General features: G+C 40.4%; 1 long non-coding RNA gene across 1 annotated transcript in view; it reads right to left on the bottom strand.

Annotated features, from left to right (window-relative positions):
- Nucleotides 1–417: 417 nt before the first annotated feature.
- The window catches only part of LOC148056526 (uncharacterized), a 56,881-nt gene continuing 37,860 nt past the window's right edge, over nt 418–19,438 (bottom strand). Inside the window, exons 2-3 of the long non-coding RNA XR_015702852.1 lie at nt 12,270–12,334; nt 418–524 (exon numbers count right to left, since the gene is read on the bottom strand). This is a non-coding gene — a long non-coding RNA (uncharacterized LOC148056526). The remainder of the gene's footprint in view (nt 525–12,269; nt 12,335–19,438) is intronic.

The raw sequence follows: 19,438 nt of genomic DNA, 5'->3' as shown, positions 1-19,438 counted from the left end.
CATTCTCGCTCAGTGATTTTGGTAAAGGAACTTCCATTAACAAAACATATGCACTGACAAGATAGGAAGCCTGTGTGCATTTAGCAAAGCTGGGAAGAGTTTGCTTTGGAAGAAGCACGAGTGTACCAGGTTACGGGAGCCAGCACACGATCCCTTCCAGTAAAGTTCAGAAACCCAGCACAAAAGAAACATGTCTGGGATTGCTTCTTCACCTCACTTCTGGCTTCTCTGTGTGTCCAACAGGGAAGGGAGCAATAACCGATCCTGCAACATGGTGCAGGAAAATGAATTTGATTTACACTTATGTAGAAATTGTCTCTTTTGGGGAAAAACCAAACCAAACAAACCAAACCTGGTCTCCATTGCAGGAGTTCATTCAAAGGGGTGCTTTAAACAGTCTTCTTACCCTGTCTATATGCTGCACTGTGTTGATGAGAGAGATCTAATTCTCCTGGCATGTGCTAAGCTTCTTACTGTAAACGGCATAGCTTGTCTGTGAGGATTTAGTCTTCAGAGGTAATTTGCTGGAATAAAGACAGATTATACAAGTTAGTAATATATTATCAGATATTTTCAGATAGTATTACTATCAACACAATCAGTTATCAACTTTAACAAACCGATCTGACAGACAAACGTGCTATAATCTCTCCAAAAGTTAATTTTCCCTCTTTGGGTCTCATCACCAGGTCCACCTGTGGCTGGTGCTTGAGGCCACACAGTCTCGGAGAATTGTTTACTTTAACTCAGCAGAATATTCCCATAAGTCTGGGGCTATTTCCCAATTTTCAAGATGGTGTGGGGAGGGGATTGGGAGCTGATGATAACGGGATGGAGGAGATTAGGCAGCTAAGCCATCCATTTTAGTTCCAGTGATCAAATTTCACAGTCTTTATCTGAAGCACTGGCTAGCTAACTTTTCGAGTGAGGGTAAAATGAGGGAGCGCAGCTATAACCAATAACTTAATGCATGTTGATCGCCGCCAGAAAATTGCCATCTATCCAAAGGTGCTTGTGTCTTTGTGCTGGTATGTGTGCTTGAGCTGGAGAGTTTTTTATAAATGCTTATTCTTGTTATCTGTAGAATTACTTATAGCAGAAAGCTCTGCTCCCAGTTGTGATTGCAATCACAGTACTCACAGTAAGTATCACAGCAGAGAGATGAGGTTTGTAAAGATCAGCATAGATACCAGGGACCACATTCTGCTCTTAGGCAAACAAAATGCTTAAGGATTGAATAGCAAACGCTGTACTGGACCATTAGGTAGAAAATTTTTGTCGGGGGGGGGGGGGGGGGGGGGAAACAACTCAGGAGAATTAAAAGTCAATGTTGCCCAGACATTTTACAAGGAACTGTAAATGCTTAATACCATGGGTGCCAAATGCTATGAAATACAATTAAATGTTATTAAGCTTTTTTATGGTAAGAGGGAACTTTTTCTTACAAATAGTTCTTAACTAGCAGCTTTACTTGTTTATCCTCAAAAAGAAAAATCTTTACATGTTTTATTTAAAACTAAAAATGCAGTGTTATACATATTAACATTCTTTGAAAGCTCCCAAGAGTTTTCCAGACCTCCCATAGGTACCCTGAGGGGAAAATCAGAACCACATATGGGGAAGTGTGGGGGTGAGAAGAGAAAGAAAAGTTAGCTCCACGTGGATTTTAATGCATCTGATCTGAGGAGGCATGAAAAAAAAAAACCAACCCAACAAAAATGTGCATTTTACAAGGTGAACACTGCATTGATTTGAGATCTTTATATCAGAAGGAGCTCAATTAATCTGATTTCAGTTGACTGATAATACATCCCTACCTTTCAAAACCAGAAGCAACTACCATAGCAACAAAATATAAATAAATGTACACAGCAAAACCCACCATAACAAAAGATAATGATGTAAATTGTTAAAAATTGAAAATACTGTAGTTTAGGTCCCAAAAGCTTCAGAAGTGTTCACAGCGGTATTTCTGTTACAGGAAAGACTTGAGGTCAGTTTTATATACAGATGGTGATTTAACTGTTTTGATCTTTGTTGTTATTTTATTCTAATGATTACATGCTCTATAAACAGAACTAGACAAGTCAGGTTTCTTGTGAACTGCTGAAGTAATAAATATGTTATTTAAATTAACCCTGTAGGACTGACTGTATGACGATGAAATGAAATGAAAAGGTAGAGAGGAAGGGTGAGAATTTGGTAACAAACACACAAAAATTACAAGTCTCTCTGACTTTGCTGCCATGGGATCAGAAGCTCACGTGTACAGACAGCATTAGAGCTGCTGAGTCTTTGAGCTCACAGAAGTAGCTCTAATGGCATTTCTCCAAGGATTTGCATGGACACTGTCATGATGTCTGCCTAGCTGAGACGCTTCCAGTGTTGCCATTGGTATTTGTAACCTGGAAACCTCTTTTTGTTTGCACATGGAGTAATATATGTGTGTGTTCTGGAGTTCTTTTAGCAAGTTTGACACGAGAAGATAAATAATACAGCACCATATGAGAGTTAAGAGTCAGCTGTCACCCCGTAATGAACAAAGATATTCAGAGGGTCTTGCAACAGGCTAAAACTTGGCGCAAAACTGCTACAGATAGATAAAATTTAATCAAACTGGCTTCATTCACAAGTGGGTAAAATCAAGACCTTTTATGCATATTTAAGTACATAAAAAGGTTAATTTTCAAATGGGATGATAATAATTAAATTTCCATTGTTTTGCTGTTTAAAAAAAATACAACAAACCAAAACCATGAGAACAGTAACTTACAATTCCTGCATATTTTGTTGAAAAGAGATGACACAACGGTTTGGGCTCCAGGGCCACCTTAACATTGCAGAAAGGTGGCAGAAGGTCCCTGCCAAACAACTGCCCCCTTCTCCAGCATCCACCATGCACATTTACAGAGACCCTCACCCAACAGAGTGCCAGCACTGGGACAGGACACAGTGTGTGACCAATACTCTGCTACAGCCCAGGCACCTGCTCACCAGAACATGACTGAGACCTTCCTTAGTCCTTTCTCAAAAAGGAATTTCAAGAGCAGGAATGTTTTCTTATCAATAGCAGCAACTTTCAGACAGGCAGACTCATGACTGCTGGATCAGATAAAGTAGCTATGGAATTTATATGGTCCCCATTACAGAGTATCTGAATATGATATGTCACAACATCATGCTGACATTGGGAAACATTTTAATCTGTGCATTTCCCTGTATAAAGGGTGAAACCGAGGCAAAGAGAGAGCAGCTAAGTTGCTCAAGGTTGCCAAGGAAGTTTGCAGTCGAAGGAGGACCCGAACATGTGCTGTCAGGGTCCTCAGCCAACACACTACCCTCTGCACAGCTCTTCCTGTCTAAATTAGGATTTGTGAGATTTTCGTTAATGATGGTGTCCAGTGAGCTGTGTAAACTACATGGAGATGTTATATCTGATGGACATATTGTTGCCAGAAGTCTATAAGAGGCTCCCATCTTGTCTTATGCACCCCATTTGTGCCCCGTACAGAACCGTGCAGACTCACTCCCATGCCATGGTGAACAAATCATGGACTTTAACGGCAGCTCATGTAGACCGGTAGCTAGGCTCTACCTTCTTGTTCAGCTGTCAGTACTTGGCTGTCTGTGTTTAACACAGCTGCAAGAGTGAATCATGGACTGGAGCTGCCCTGTGTCACACTGTAAACTGTCCAAATCATCACACTGGGAGGTTCACAGAGCAGGATTTCAAAAGTGTAAGTAGAGTGAATAAAGAGACAAGAGGCATGGGGTAAAGGCAGCCATACTGTGGTAACTGATAGAAAACAATGCTCTTAGGAACCAACCAGCCATTGACCATCACCAGTCTCACCTCTTACCTTCTGCCCTTGCTTAACTCACCCCACACGTCGGGACTAACTTCTACACCATTGCTCGCTGGCTGGAAGTTGAGCATTTGAATCTGACACATCTCCTTTGTAAAGCAGTAAACAATAAATCTTTCTCAGGGACAGATGTAACTCATGGACACAATCTGACATGCTAATGATGGAGAGACATCCTGAGCTAACTGAACTTCCTTGCTTTTGCTCGCAAGAATTAGAAGGTTCCCTTTGCTTTCCTTTATACATCGGCCCTACCTGCACTGTTGTATCTGTGATTTGTTGTAGATAGGTTTCTACTAGTTCCTTTTTCAGGGTGAACCAAGCACTTTCTCTTTTTGGTTATTGCATGACCACAATAACGGCCTACCTTACTCTGACGAGCAGTTGAGCCTGAGAAGAGTGAGGAACACTTTGAATTAACCCCAGTGCTTTGTGCTTAGAGAGAGATGTTATCTGTCGCTGCTCAGGCTCAGCAAAAGAAATTTTTGTGCAAGAGGAAGAGATAAGATAATATGAAAAACATTAGACATTTATTTCCATTTCTTATATTCGGATGTACAGGGGTTTAAAAAGCGTTACAGAGCACTGTCTTAAGATGTATGACAAAAGACATTTTTATATATTGCTAGTCTAATAAAAGTCTAAGAAACAGGCATACTTAGGCAGCAAATTAGAAGTTGGTAGACACTTCCAGCTAAGTTGAAATGATTTGTATTCTAGCAAAAACATGCCAATAAGTAATTGTTTGTTTGTGGGCATACTACGAAAAAGGGGCTATTGAATAAATATACCTGTCATCTTCTAATAGTCAAAACCATAACTATACAGAGAGTGAGAACACATGTAATATGGGTTATATGACCAAACGGCTTTTGTAAATCTAGAGGTAAATCTGGACTCTACATCTGTCATCTCCTGAATCAAGTTTGGAAGCTGATTGTAACCAACCAAACACGGGTTTCATAAGCCTTCCTAAAAAATGAAAAGATAAATAATCCCAATTTACTCTCTCTGCAAATAAACAAAGAAAAAAGGTTTTTAATTCAGCACGGTTGCTTCTGACACGAAGTTGTACTCAATGTGATTAAGGGTATCAGAGCCCACCATTCAGCTGTTTCAATGCAGGTAATCAGGGCTGGTGGCTTTCAGTGAAGATCATTAAGAAACAATGAAACCAAACCCAAATCTACCTGCTGATACACAATCCATGAGCACGTCCTCCATTTCCATTTCCTCATTTTATCTGCACTTTTATCTACACTTCCCACATACTTAGCAAAACTCCATGGGTTGCAAGCCATGTACCAAGTCTGAAGTTCATGCACAAGCTGTCGAGCTACAAGTTGGGATCTGAATGATACAGAACATAGAAGAAAAAATGCATAAAAATAATTTTGTAGCATTTATCTCTCAATATCACATGAGAAGACAGAGAAATAGAGTTCAATACCGCACACTGAATGGATATAACTATGCTAACTAACTTCAGGGCTGCAAACACATGAAGTCCAAGGGAAGCTTCACTTCCAATGCAACAGAAGCAGTTTCTGGTCATTTGAAGTCAGCGTGATGTTCTTGGGGTGTTACTAATCCAGCAAGGTGCTTAAGCAAGGAAATTACTTATGTGCTTCAAACAAAGAACTGTGATCTGAAGTCCAAATGTTATAATAGAATATATTGTCCCTTTGAGCCAGAAGATGTCTTGGCACTAGATTTGCTCCAAGAGCACAAGGACAAAAATAGAGACTCAAAATAGTTGTGAAGAATCCCACAGACTTCAAATTGGGAAGAGATTTCACAGAGGCTTTTACCTGTGCTAGTACCAGAAATTCCTTCTCTTCCTGGAGTTCTAGGAACATGACTATTCAAAATTTCTGGAGATTAAAAATTGTTTTTATTTAATATGGAGAATACACTCCAGGAGGTATGTGTGGATACAGACTTAAAAATGTTGTGTTACTATGACAGTTTATGAGTTTTGAATATTGAGATTTTAATGCCACTTTAAATTTGAAGTTGATTTATCTTTGCAACAATTTGTCTAACTTGACCACATTTTTTTTTTTTCCAGAAGGAATCAGAAGCAAGAAGCCCTTTTTTTTTCTTTTTAGAAGACAAATATTATGTTTACGTGATTTAAAAAACCAAAATACTCCCCTCAAAACTTATGAATTCTCTCTTTGTTCCAGATGATTGTAACACTTCTGAATTAGGCAAACCATTTGGTGTGTGTGTGCGAGACCATAGAATGAATTTTATTACAGCTACAAAACAGATTTTCAGAAGTCGCTTAGTAACTGAGAGCAGATGAAAGGGGAACCAGCTGAGATCTGTGCACTGCAAATTGTTTCCCCATGATTAAACTATTTCATCCTCCGGGCTAACATCTCTGTACTTGTTTGGCAACAAGTGATAATGTTAGTGATAAAAGTCTCTCCTGGATGATCAGGGAAGGATGATAACGGTTATTATTAACTTTTTTTTTGTGGTTAGCAAACAATTCTTTTACAGATATTTTGCCAAATACAATGAAATATGAGGGGTTAAAATAATAATAATACTAAAAAAGAGCCTAACATTGTCTTATTGCAACATTGCAGAAGCTTGTGATGTGTTGCTAGAGCTTTGCTTTGGGAAGAACGCAGAGTGTACTCTGTTAGTACTTAGACAGTACAGTACGTGGCTGTGTTCCAGTTTGACCAAATCACTTTTGCTTTAATAATTACTTTTTGGGCTTAATTATGAATAATTAATACAGATTATTGCTATATATTACTAGTTATCGTAAACTTAAATTTACTACTCACAACAAAACATACAGCTAAATACTAAACTTACAACTGACTCCTCTACAGAGTGAGAGAGATAAATACTATTTATCCCTCAGGATAAAAATAAATAAATAAAATGTGTTGAACAAATGCTGTTTGTTCCTTTCCTTATCTCTTGCATAGTTTGTTCGTTCTATAGTGTTACATTTTGGACAAAGCATTGCAAACTTAGGGGCATAATTTTCAAAGGTGGGTCTAACCCAATGCTATGAATTTATATTTTTATGAGGTCAATGGGTATTCTTAGCATTTGGCGTTTTTGAAAATCAAGCCACGTTTTAGGTGCTGTAAGCCTGAATTTTGACTAGTACTGAAAAATATAGTTTGAGCTGATGGTTACAACTATTTCTGAATAAAGGCTTAATTAGCAATTCAAATGCTAGTTTCCAGCCATCCGAATTTACAGTTTTAGCTTAATTCGTGTGTGTATGTAAAAACTTCTGGAAACATTTGAAATCACAAGTTCAAAGCAGTATAAATAGGGCAAAATAAAAATTTTTGAGCTACTTGAAATCAGATAGAGATTTAAAAAAAAAAAACAAAACAAAAAATCCCAGAAAACTGGTACCACCATACAATCATTGCTACAGGAATCTGAGCACTTGGACGCTCAACTGCAGCACCGCTGCCTGAACCGAAAGCCACCCCTTATTTCAGCAGGGATGTGTAAATGTGTGCTAGGGTGTGCGGAGGCACCCGGGAAGCCGCTTCCTAGCTAGGGAAGGTTTATACGCAGCCATTCAATACCAGAACTTTTGCTACTAAATGGTCTTCAAATACAGTTCATTTTCATGCCATGATCTTTAATGAAAAGTGCCTGCTGAGTGCAGTACAAACCATTTGGTGCCCCAGTGTCAGGGGAGGAAAAGAACAACATTCAGTAAAACTGAAGGTTTTTATTATCACGTCGTAAATGAACAAATGGCATCTGTCAATACAAAGGAACTCATAGGGGGTATAGAAAGGAAGCTTAGTTATTACACTCAGGGTGTGCTGCTGAAGTGACAAACTGGAGTTTTATTAACATGCCAGTTATAGATCTCCTCTTCCTCCCCCACCGCCCCGACCCTTTTCTTTTACCTCCTTCAATTTGGTACATACCAGAACTGCTGTAAAATGAGCTTTGGTCAGACAGTGCTCACCGTTTAATGCTGGAAGTTGCAATCATCACTATGAGTAATTAAAAAGCAGGGGCCTCTGTATTCAAAATGAAAACCTGGCCCCAAATTTTGCCCTCCTTTGGGGAACATCACGACACAGGATCAGGCAGCGAGTCTCCCAAAGCTCTGATCCCATCATAGTTTTTGTATTTAGGCAATAAACATCTTTCACTGCACTGATAAATGACAAAGGTGTTTATGGGCTTCAGGAAATGTTTATACCAAATGTATAAAAACCAGAGATGGGATTGTTCACGCTAGCAGGGAATTGGGTTTGGAGCGGAGAGGCAGAAGGGAACGGAAAGGGAGGCGCAGGGGGTGGGAACCTCGGCAATGATTTTTACTGGAAGGTATTAAGGCGTTTTTCTCATAAAAGAGTTTAGTGGCCTTGAGCAGGTGTGGCTGCAAGCTGGCAAACGCCAAAGAGGCAGTGCCCCGAGGTGAGCCGGGGAAGCCCTGGGGACCCCCGCTCCCCGCCTGGCGAAGGAAGTGGGGCTGGAAGTGCCCCCCCGTGCCCCGCTGGGACGCTGAGCCCGGCTGCAGGTTCACAGCAGGAGCGTTTCTGTGCCATAGAAAGGGAAAAAGCTGGTGTTCCTCTTTGGAAAAAAATGTACAATTAGACCTACAGTACACTGAAAAGAGCTTAGCAGGCCAGACCTAAATCATCTTAGCAACCGTGCAAATACGGGACATTGGGCATTTTTAATGGAAACAAGAAAATCCTAGGATCGCTTATGTGCTTTACTAGCTTTTTCAACTGCAGGGACTAGTTTGTATTTTACGATTAGCAAGCATAAGAGCTGCATTTAAAATACAGCATGAAAGGAAGTGCCTTTCGGTTATGACTATAAACAACAATTTCAGTGAGACTTCCTTTATAAACTGCCCAGAACACGAAGTCAAGCTGTTTCTTGCTGATGTACTAAATGCAAGCAGGAGTTTCATACTGTTCCAAAAAGAAAGGACTCCACGCAATGAAGCGTAAAGGACCAAAACTGTGAAGTCAGGAGATTCAAAAGGTGCATAAGCAGGTCTAGATCAATTTGCAACTCAGACCGACCTTGTAAATTCAAGGCTCGCTGGTGCTTGGCAATGCGTGGGAATGCCAAGGTGGGTATGCATAGCCTGTACTGGCCCATTGGATTCCCTCTCCCCCTCAGAGGAGCATGTTTTAGCTCCACTTTCAAAGACTAGGGGGGTGGACATGGTCCCCCAAGTTTTTAGGGAACATTACAATTCCCAAAGGGTGTGCTGTCTCCTACAGTTCCCACTGGGGATGACGCACAGCCAGCCCGGGTCGTACCACTGTCAATGAATTACAGCTGTAAGTGTTGGAGCAAACTCATCACAAGTGGAAATTGTGCAGACACTGACACAGGCTTCTTGGGATAACACCTACTCGTTATTTTTCACCTTCATCTCCTGATTCCACCTTGCTCCGACATTATTAACATGTCATGAAAAGAGAAGCCTATCTCTCAGATAGGCTGATACTGAAAAAAAACCTGTGTTGTCAAAGCTATTTGGAGGCCAAGTTACGCTTTGCTCGTCTCATGGGCAGAGATCATACCCTCAGCTGACACAGCTCAGTGCGGCTCAGTTGGCCGCAGAGCCTTTTCACACCTGTAGAGAACCTGCCCCTGCCACACGTTCAGTGCTGCTTGTCATAAAAAGGTTTGTCAGAACCTGTGCACAAAGGCTGCATTTCCTTTCACTGATCGACAAATTAAAAAGCCTCTTAAAAGCAGAATAATCTCAGGGATGTTGCCTTTTGTAGGGGATGGCTTTATGTGCCCATTTCCTTCTCATGCGGACTCCTGCTTTTACAGCTTAATGACAACAACCGCTTAGCTCCAGCGTCTCTGCCGCGAAGGGAAGGGAAAGCAAATCAGGGTACCTGGCTGAGACCCTCCTTCTTCTCTCTTCATCTGGAAAAGTAACATCTCTCAGGCCTCTCTTGCCCCCTCCCCGCACCTCAAGATGTGAGCGCACACTGATGTAAATGCTTGGCTGAAACAGAGGGAACAAACCAGTAAGTCTAAGACACCCGAGCGCTTCTTCAGCCCTGACTGAGCACAGAACATTTCCGAGAGGTTCCATAATATTAAAGCAGGCATCTAGTAGTCAATGTCCTACAGCAGAATTACACTGGGTTTCTAAAAAAGAAGTTCCCTGTACACTGTGAGGGAAGTGGATACGCTCTCTCAGAGAGTGGAACTGCCTTCAGCAGAGTTTTAACTCAAAATTAACATAAAATGCGAGCCGATGAAATAAAGATTGCTAGGCTGTTTCAGCAACTTGCTTCTTTTTGGTTTTATGTGGTGGGAAATGAAGGGGTTTGTGTGTCTTTGGCAGATGGAGGGCTGGGAACAAACTTCAATATTGGTTTGTTTCAAATCAAGAAAAAGAAAAATCATAGTAATTTTACTTGGTTGTCCCCATGTCCTTGTGTTTTTGCCCCCTGTAAGAGATTTGCTTGCTGGGGGAAATCTTGCAGAAAGAGCAGCTGTTGAGATGAAAGAGAATGTTTAGGGAAAGCAACTTTTAAATTAATAATTTACATTGGAAACATGATTACGGTCTAATTTGGGAAGAACACAATCTCTGACATCAAGGGACTTCCACATCTCTGGACCTTTGCATGTTTCAAATCTTTTCTGAACCAGGACCTTTAAGGCTTTGTCTTCACTGACACAAAGGTGTCTTTTTACAACCAGCTGATGAGCCTGCGGTGGGGATTTTACAGTGAGATAACTAAGCAGACACAAGGTGCTTTGGTGTTTACGGCGAGGAGGTGAGGTCATCGCCACTCGCCGCCGCTGCTGACCTCACCTACTCACCACGTGCTAAAGCAGCGCTGTCTCCTCTGGGGTTTTACAGCAGCTCAGCTCCTGCTGCCCGCTATCCCTCGCGGAAAATAAAATGTTGTCAAGGAAGACACAGCGCGAGGGCCTTGCTGCGCTGGGATTAGAGGAGGTGAGCCAACACCTAACTAGAGGTTCCCTAAGGGCTGGATCCCATCAGCTAACAGGTTAACATCCAACCGGCCCTGCATATTCCAGAGAGTTAAAAAAGGCCAGGGTGCTGCTGCTGGGGCCGTGCCTGCGTGTTCGTGCCCGCTCTCCAGGCACCAAGCACTCATGCTGCTCTTGGTCACACGCTCATTGCGGGGGTGATTTGCACAGGCCCTCTATGAGCTTCTGTATGAAGAATTTTTCCTCCTCTTAGGAAGAAGAATAGCCATGTTGTATCAGCACTCGCAGCTAGGTGGGCGCAGGATGAAGCAGGTTTACTGGGGAGCTATTACAATTCACACCGAGCCATCTCACGGGGGCAGGATGGATTAGCAGTGAGCTCCATCAGAGGACCTCCAAGACAAGCTGCCGTGAGCTGCAGCCTCATTAGCAAGCCCAAAACTGGAAAGGGACATGTATCCACAGCATTTCACTCAACTTTTTATCTTTCTAGTATCTTCTGTTGCATGAGCAATGAAATGAATGAAGGTTTCCTGCATATTATGCAGCTGGATACTCTACAATCCACTAAGGACTGAACACATTACAGGCCTTCCTGCAGTCTGGAAATACAGATGTCCTTCTCTGATATTCAGCTATTTTCATGACATGCATCATGATCTTTGAGACTTCTGCCTCCCCACCAAATTTAGTCCAGACCAGGCAACAAATTCTGGAGTTACTTGAGGAGAAATGTTTACAGAAAGACAGACACCACATTATCACACAGGCCTCCTTTCCTGCATAAATCAGGACAAAAGGCTTTAAATTTATAAAGACTTTATACCATGAGAACTACAGCCTGAGAATACTAGCACCAGCTATTCCTGCAGGTACCACAACGTGACCAAAATGTTTCTTTTGCCTGGTTATTTTGACCTTGATCGTACAGTAGTTTGAGATGGTGAATGAGTTAATTATTGTGAATGAGATACCAGTCACGTAAAACTTTCCTATTTTCTCTCTTAATGGAGATTTATGCATAACATGCCAAAGCTCCTTTTGTAGCTGATATGCATGTGACTCAGTCACATGAGTAGTTTAAGCACAAAATTCTCCCCCCCAAATTGTCATGTACAAACAAAGGAAAAATCCATTCAGTTGAGAAGGGGGAAAAGCTTCAGATAAGGGGTTTTTTTGGTGTTCTTTTTTTGTTTGTTTGTTTGTTTGTTAATAAGAAAGTAATTATCTGAATCACATGAGGAAAGGGGGTGTTATGGAAGAAAGCCCAGGCAACAGTCATCCTTATCTGAGGACCCTAAAATAAATAGGGTGAGATCATCCAAAGAAGTTATTAACACATTAACTATGCTGAGTACAAGCACTGTGACCCACGGTCATCTTTAGTGCAGTATAGTGACTACAAAAGGGATATAAAATGTATGGAACTTTTTTCACCTTTTAGCTCATGCAGTGGTAAATTGTCTCGTCCTGCTGATACATTGCTGTTTGTCATGAGTGATCTAGAAATGAAAGGAACAAACACAAAACAAATCACTGACACATTTCACACCTCATCATCAAACCCATGTTCAGAAACGCTGCGGAGAACTCTTTTGTTGTGCTCTACCAATAATCATGAGGGGAGAATCAGCCCATATATTTTTTTATTAGAGGCACTAAAAATTCTGCTTTCACTGGATAAATCTATAGTATAGATTTATGAAGTCAGTATTTTTTTTAGAAACAAAACCAATACTGATACATTGGTACTAATACTTGACATCTTTTCTAGCAGCTTTCATCTAACAAACTTCACAAACAATTGTTTGTGAGAAAAACCACTCTTGTGGAACAAGTGTAATTAAACCTAGCTACATGAGAAAACTAAAACACTGAGACAATTTCTGTACATTTTCCAGCACAACTGACAGTACACTGGGAATTCTTCCCCTGCTCTTTGCATCTGATAAATAGTTTATTTTGCCATCTATTTAACGTACTTTTCTTTTGCCATTCAGTGGCAGTACTCTTGGCTTTCTGGGACAGGCACATTTTATTTACACGAAGATCAGATAAGCCCCAGGCTCACTTACTGCAGTCTAGGAGCCAGACTGATCGCATTTAGAATAAGAATTTCCCATAGTGTTACTATTCATATTCAGAATCAGAGAAATGAATCTAATCTCTACAAAAGCCTGTTGGCATTGCACTAAAATTGGCAGTACGTGAAAGTTCCCCATCAAGGAGGAGACCAGGCAGCCTCTTCTCCCCAGTAGAGGTATTGGCAGCCCTGCTAAAGCAGCATCTGAGGTCCAGTTGCTGGTGGAGAAATGGCAGTTCAGAGCATCCCCTTGTAGCCAGATGAACGTGGCCACTAAGGACACCAGTTAAGTAGGCACACAGTGCCACGTCTGCCAAGGCCACCCCATGTCTGCCAGAGCCATTTGGAAATCTCAGGTTTTGTCCAGAGGTCCCTTCATATGGCCTGGGCTATGCACAACCTCCACGTATTGAACTGAGCTAATCAGAAGATGTAACAACCTTGACATGGGTTTTTTTGTTGAAGTTTCAGGAGGATCTTTCCCAGTCTTTTTTCTGCATGTCCCCACAACAGCTGTGCTGGCATATGGAAGCAAGAGTGGCTAAAACCAGCATTATTATATGCACACATATGCATACAACCTGTGAATGTAGGCACATTGACCTAGGTCTCCTGGCAGACCCTGCACCAAGGTTGGATAGAACGCTCTTGTGCTTGGGAGCAATGTAGCTCCCTGACTTTGGAGGTGGGGAGACAACTTCATTTTTCACAGGTACAAAGAGGAAAAACAAATACGTACGTTGTATTTGAAGAAATGCATTTTGTACAAATATCTTTTACCCTCTCCTGCCATCCACCTCTCCTGCTTCTTCTGGCATAAAGTGTTGCATTCCTTTAAGATTTATGAAAGATTATTTGAGTGAGAAATGAATGTCTCAGCAAATGACTAACTGACCTTCCACCTATGATCATGACCCTAAACTAGATGAGCCTTTTGAAGAAATATTTTGGATTCAGTTAGGAAATGGCAGTGTAATTGAAACAAACTTGGCGAGGCTGTTCAGCATTCTGGAAGGACAATGCCTTGGTTAGGAAGCCTTTGTCTACTGCTTTGTCTTCTGGAGTTAAGTTAATGGTTGATTTTTTTCCACATACGAGACAAGACACAAGGAACTTTTCAGATTGTAGTGGTAATAAAAAAAATGAGTCATTTGTTTAAAAAAATTATTTCATGTCCAGAAAATAGCTTTCATCAAGTCTATAAATCAGCTACAAATTATTAAAGTACTAAAACTAAAGTTTTTTTGTTGTTTGTTTTTTTTTGTTTTTTTTTTTTTTTTTAAATTGGCTTAAAGTGGGTATCTGTCCATATTTCTGAACAGGGAAAAATGGGAATCTAAGAGTTTATCTTTTAGTCTCAAAAGAGATATTCCAGGCATTCAGATAACCAGTAATGGCTGTATTATAGACTTTCATACAATAAGACAGAAAGAGGTAGGAACACCAGTGACGTGAGATGCTGCAGTAAGGAGAAAACTGTGCTTGAAGACTGTATAAATGACGGCACTTCAAAATTCCCAAGAGTCTCCAAGCCAAAGGTCTCAAATACAAATGAAGTTTTCTATTACCTCTGTGAACCAAAGCAGGTTTTGCTTGACATTTAGTCTTTGGTTACTCCTCTCAGTGACACTGCCGGTGTGGTCACAAGTTATCTGCACAGATGCACATGTGAGCCAGCTTGATGGTGCTGTGCAGGGCGGTGTTTTGCTGCAGCATATTGGGAAATATCTCTAGGGGAAAAGACTTCAATGCTGAACAGCATCTAAATTATTTCTTTGCTTTTTACATTTAAAACAATAATGTTAACTAGGAAAAAACCAGAAAAATCTCAAAGGCTGATATCATAAAAGGATTGACTTGTGCAAGAAAATCTGAAATGAAGAAAACTCTCAGTTTAAGACACAATGAGTTTACAGACTATCACTAATTAACCCCATTTACAAACTGGAATTCAGCCCACTGCCCTGGGCAGAGGGAGCAGTTTGCATCATCTAAGTTTTGAAGAAAGATGTTTTGAAAAATGCAGTACGAGTGATGTGCACAGACCTCAGTGAGACCAACACTTTTGACCTCCTTAGGCTTTTTTCTTGCTTTCTTTTGTTTTTTTTCTTTGTTTTTCTTTTTTTTAAATTCTCTAAGTAAGTGCTTCACTTCTGATTCACCTTCAATATTATTGCCTAAAATGGGCTAGTTTTAAAATTCCAAACCTAGTCTCTTTTTGCATGTTTTAAACTAGGGGGAAAAAAACCCCAACAATTTATCACAAACAGCAATCAGATATAGCTATAGTGCAAGGTCTAGTTAGACATTTTAGTCATATGACCTTCATCTTTGCAAGGATCTATTGTTACATTCCATTTATTTTTGTCAATATTGACATCTGACCATGGACACAAAATGATCTTTTTTTCTTGCCTATACTCTCCTGTCCAACTTTGCATTAAGAAAGCAATTGAAAAGCCTAATGCATGGAAAGTGAATCTTTTGTATTCACTATAATGCCCAATTTTTCCTTTGGAGTTACCAAAGCTGTCCAAACAAGAGCTAGATTTTCCCTTTCAGGAGAGAATAATGGAAACTTTAAATGAAATCAGAAGGTTACTTGACCTGTTAGAAACTCTGAGGTAAAACTGATGTGAAATGATAATGTAAAGCCATGTGAGGCTGTTATATAAACCGTAGTGCATTATGCAATCTCATATTTTCAACAGACCAAAAATGAAAAAAGCTCGGAAACTTGGAATGATTATGCCATCTGCTAAATTATTATGCTTTGTGCTGTTCCCAGGATGTGAACCCGAGTATGATTTTATTTCAATTTACTCACAGTAAAAGATTGATTATGAACAATCAATCTATCAAAAGGCTTTTCAAATAACTATGAAAAATATTGCTGCTTGCAACTGATTTTCACCCAACACTTTGCAAGATGAGTCCTGAGTACCTCCTGCTCCCCCCAACACACATTTCCACCCCAAAAGAGCCTCAGCAGCATTATTACATGGATTAAATCCTAAAAGTGGCATATAATTTCAGATATTCAGAGTTCAGCTATTGCACCGACATAGAAGGACCATCAGAAAGCAGTGAGTCCACCTAAGACAATATAACCCCTCCTTGCAAACATCTTCCCAACCTCTGGTGGGAGAGTACAGTGAAACAGAGAGGGAAAAAAAGCTGATTTTGACCCACTTCAGCAGATCTAAACCCATGGCTCCACCACCGAATAGGCATTAGTGATGACTTTGGTACTTTTTCTCCAGGTTAGCTTGGAGTGTGCTAAGTAAAGCACCATGTTAGTGGTCAAATCCTGGAACTGAATCAGAAGGAACAGCATTTACTGCATTAAATCTTCTTTTGGCCCCCTAATGTTCTGTGCTATGCATCCACAAAAAAGGAGGTTGCCCTGTCTGTGGCTTTATAAAAGAAGGTAAAAAAAAAGGAAAAATTGTGTTTGCAGCCAATTTATCAGTAAAACCATTTAATAGCAGCTTGTCTCTCTGCGGTATTTGTTCAGCAAGGCAGAGTCAGGGACGTTCGAGGCATTGCTTGTGCTCACCTTAGCTAGAGAAGGAATCGCCCTGCTTAAGATCACTCCAAGTCCAGATCCAAACTCTGAATTATACCTTGATTACAGAGCTTCACAGATAGATACACAGCAAACTAAATACAGTTTTCCTTTAGTTTTAAAGAGCAAGCAGAATCTGTTTTGAAGATAATGAGTAATACATGAATATATTGCTATACATCCATTGCACGCTCATACGTTTCCCAGCATTATACAAATGGGAACACGAGTCTGTCTTAATCTGCCTTCCACCCAAACGAATACATATTCTGAATAGACAAAGCGAGTGCAACACAAATCTTTTGATATAGCCGTGAACAAGGTCAAATACTTTGGGAACATTTTGTTAAAAACAGGTTACAAAAAAAAAAAAAGCATATTTCAACAACTTTAAAAAATATTTTTTTATTGCGCAAGAATTAAAGCAATGGGTGATATTGTCCCTGCTTAGAAGGGTGTTTGCCCTTTAAACGGAGTGCCTTTTCGCCTTTCTACATGCATTTCGCCACCATTTCTTTTTGATGAAAGTGTTTTCTCCCCCAGTTCTGTGCATTAGGTTGACAATGCACAGAATTGCCAGACAGTTTTGTCGCTTATGCCATAGACTTTACTATTCCTTTGAACCTTGCTTGGTGTAAAAGAAGTTTTTCTTAATAAGTAGTTGTTCATCCTTTGATATGCACATCTGGATGTGCCTCTTATCTGCAACACCGTAATGCTGCTTCCTGAAGATAATGATAAAAGAACAACTGCAAATAACAAAAAAAAAAAAAAAAAGAAAAAAAAAGAAAAGCCCGAAATGCCTTCAGATTTCTTCAAAAAAATTGCCAGGGTGGAGAAAAGGAGGAAACACTATTCCCTCATTTCTTTGACCTTTTATAGTAGCTAAACAAACAAATCCAAAAAGCTGAACAAAGAAAACAGCTGAAAGATTTACATATAGGAACCAATGGCATAATAAGTGTGATGGTATAGAAGGTCTTTGAAAAGTCTTATATAGCTCAAATAAGACCTTGTTTGGCTCTCAATTTGCTACCTGTAATAAATCATAACATAAAGATGGATAATCACCAATCTAAAAACATATTTCCCAGTGCAGCTGATGAACTGATGAGGAGGAAAAACCTCTACGTCTGGGACCGAGTTCTTCCAGTGTATGATGCTGTACTGTATTTTGTATCATGCAATTAGCAATATTTTCCTTAACTTTCAGAGTAAAACTGTTTAGTATCACTTTAACCACACCTCAGCCAGTTCTCCAATCAGTTCCTAATCTCAGTTTCTTCATCTATTTTCACCACTGGGTGTTGAGGAAAATGGTTGGCGGGGGCAGGATTGATCCCACCACACACAATACACTGCCGAAATGCATGGCCCCAGCGCTTTCGTGCATGAGGTGTGATTTGCCTTTTTACTAACTGCCTAAAACAAAGTGCTCCAAATAAAAAGTTTCCAGGTCCCAAAGTTAACCCAAATTCACAGAAATCTCTGCTTTCCCCATGACACACAGCTGAAGTAATTCCCTTATCTCTGTGAATATTTCACAGCCGTTTTTCCCTGGGATAAATCAGGAAATAGCAAATCAACCTTTTTGGTCGCTACATTCAGCTGTTAGCTCTGTCTGCTGTGTATCCCCATGCAGTGATGAATAAAAAGTGAAGGGCAGAAACTCTGCTCCTTATAAAACTCTGCGCTGCAACCGCCGGGCTGCGGATGGAGGTGCCGTTCCGAGTACTGAATGCGCCAGAGATCGTGGTGCTGGACCCTTCTTAGCCTTACAGATAACATTCATGAATTGATCCCTCATTAGTATGCAGTAGGCATGGGAAAATGATAAACTCCTATTAACACTGTCATGGCAACTGAAAAAATGGCTGCTTTGGAAGAACAAGGTCCACAACAGAAGAAAAGCAAAGGCCTCTTTCCTTTCTTCTGTTTGACATCTGTTGTTTAACATACGAAATTGTATTATAGTGACACACACTAGCACAGGCACAGTTAAAGGTTTGTCAGTGATTGTTATCACTATCAGCTCCTATTTTCAGGGCTTACGTGGCTCATCTCTGAAATTTCGCTCTGGGCTGCAACCTGTCATACAGGATTTCAGCCCAGAAGCAAAATTTATTGTACAGATTTTGTCTGGATTATGGCTGAGCAGAGAAAAAGAAGAAAAGTTGCCATTAATTAATTCTCCTTTGTGGCAAAACCTCAGAAAATATACTGTAATTTTTTTTTAAAACCACATTAATTTAAATACACCTCTCAAGAAATTTAGAAGTCCAAGGTCTATTTAAAAAAAATCCCATCAATTTTTAGGGTGACATAGGTACCTAAATCACCTAGACACATTATATTTGTTTATTGTTAATATGTAATTCATATATTTGATCTGAATTACAGTTTTGTCATAATCTACTGAGTTTACTTCCAAAATAAACAGTTTGTGCCATTTTCTACTGAGCTCATGGTTAGTAACGCGGATTTTTACCACATATAGATAATACCGTGTGTTGTACCTGACTTTGTAGTTCTGGTGACCTTGGGGCTCAATTTTCTTGTTTTTAAACTGAGGACAATTACCTACAGTTATAAAATCTTTCGTCTGTCGCCCCGTGAAGCAAAATAAGTGCTAAGTATTGTCACGGAGTCCGAATTGATTGGTCAGAGACTCAAAAGGCTAATAATTAGTCTCCCTTCCTCATTAACCGAATCAAAAGGAGGGAAATCCAGAGGCTGTGATGCCGTACTCATGAGGGTCCAGCTCCCCAGGGCCGGCTCCTGCCCACCTACCCTGCCCTGGCTCTGGACTCCTCCAGGGGCAAATTTAACTCCTTCAAGTTGGCATAAAACCCAACTCCAGTAAAACCGTGGGGGGCAATGCGGAGACCTCATGAGCAAGTCTGTGCAGCAAAAGCCCAGACCTCGGCACCTGTAATTACAGTATGACAGCAAAAA

This window comes from Nipponia nippon, unplaced genomic scaffold, assembly GCF_047370975.1.
Source record: "Nipponia nippon isolate SJK-2023a ecotype South Korea unplaced genomic scaffold, ASM4737097v1 scaffold_13, whole genome shotgun sequence".
In the NCBI taxonomy this organism is placed as follows: domain Eukaryota; kingdom Metazoa; phylum Chordata; class Aves; order Pelecaniformes; family Threskiornithidae; genus Nipponia; species Nipponia nippon.
This window is presented reverse-complemented; position numbering and strand designations above follow the sequence as displayed.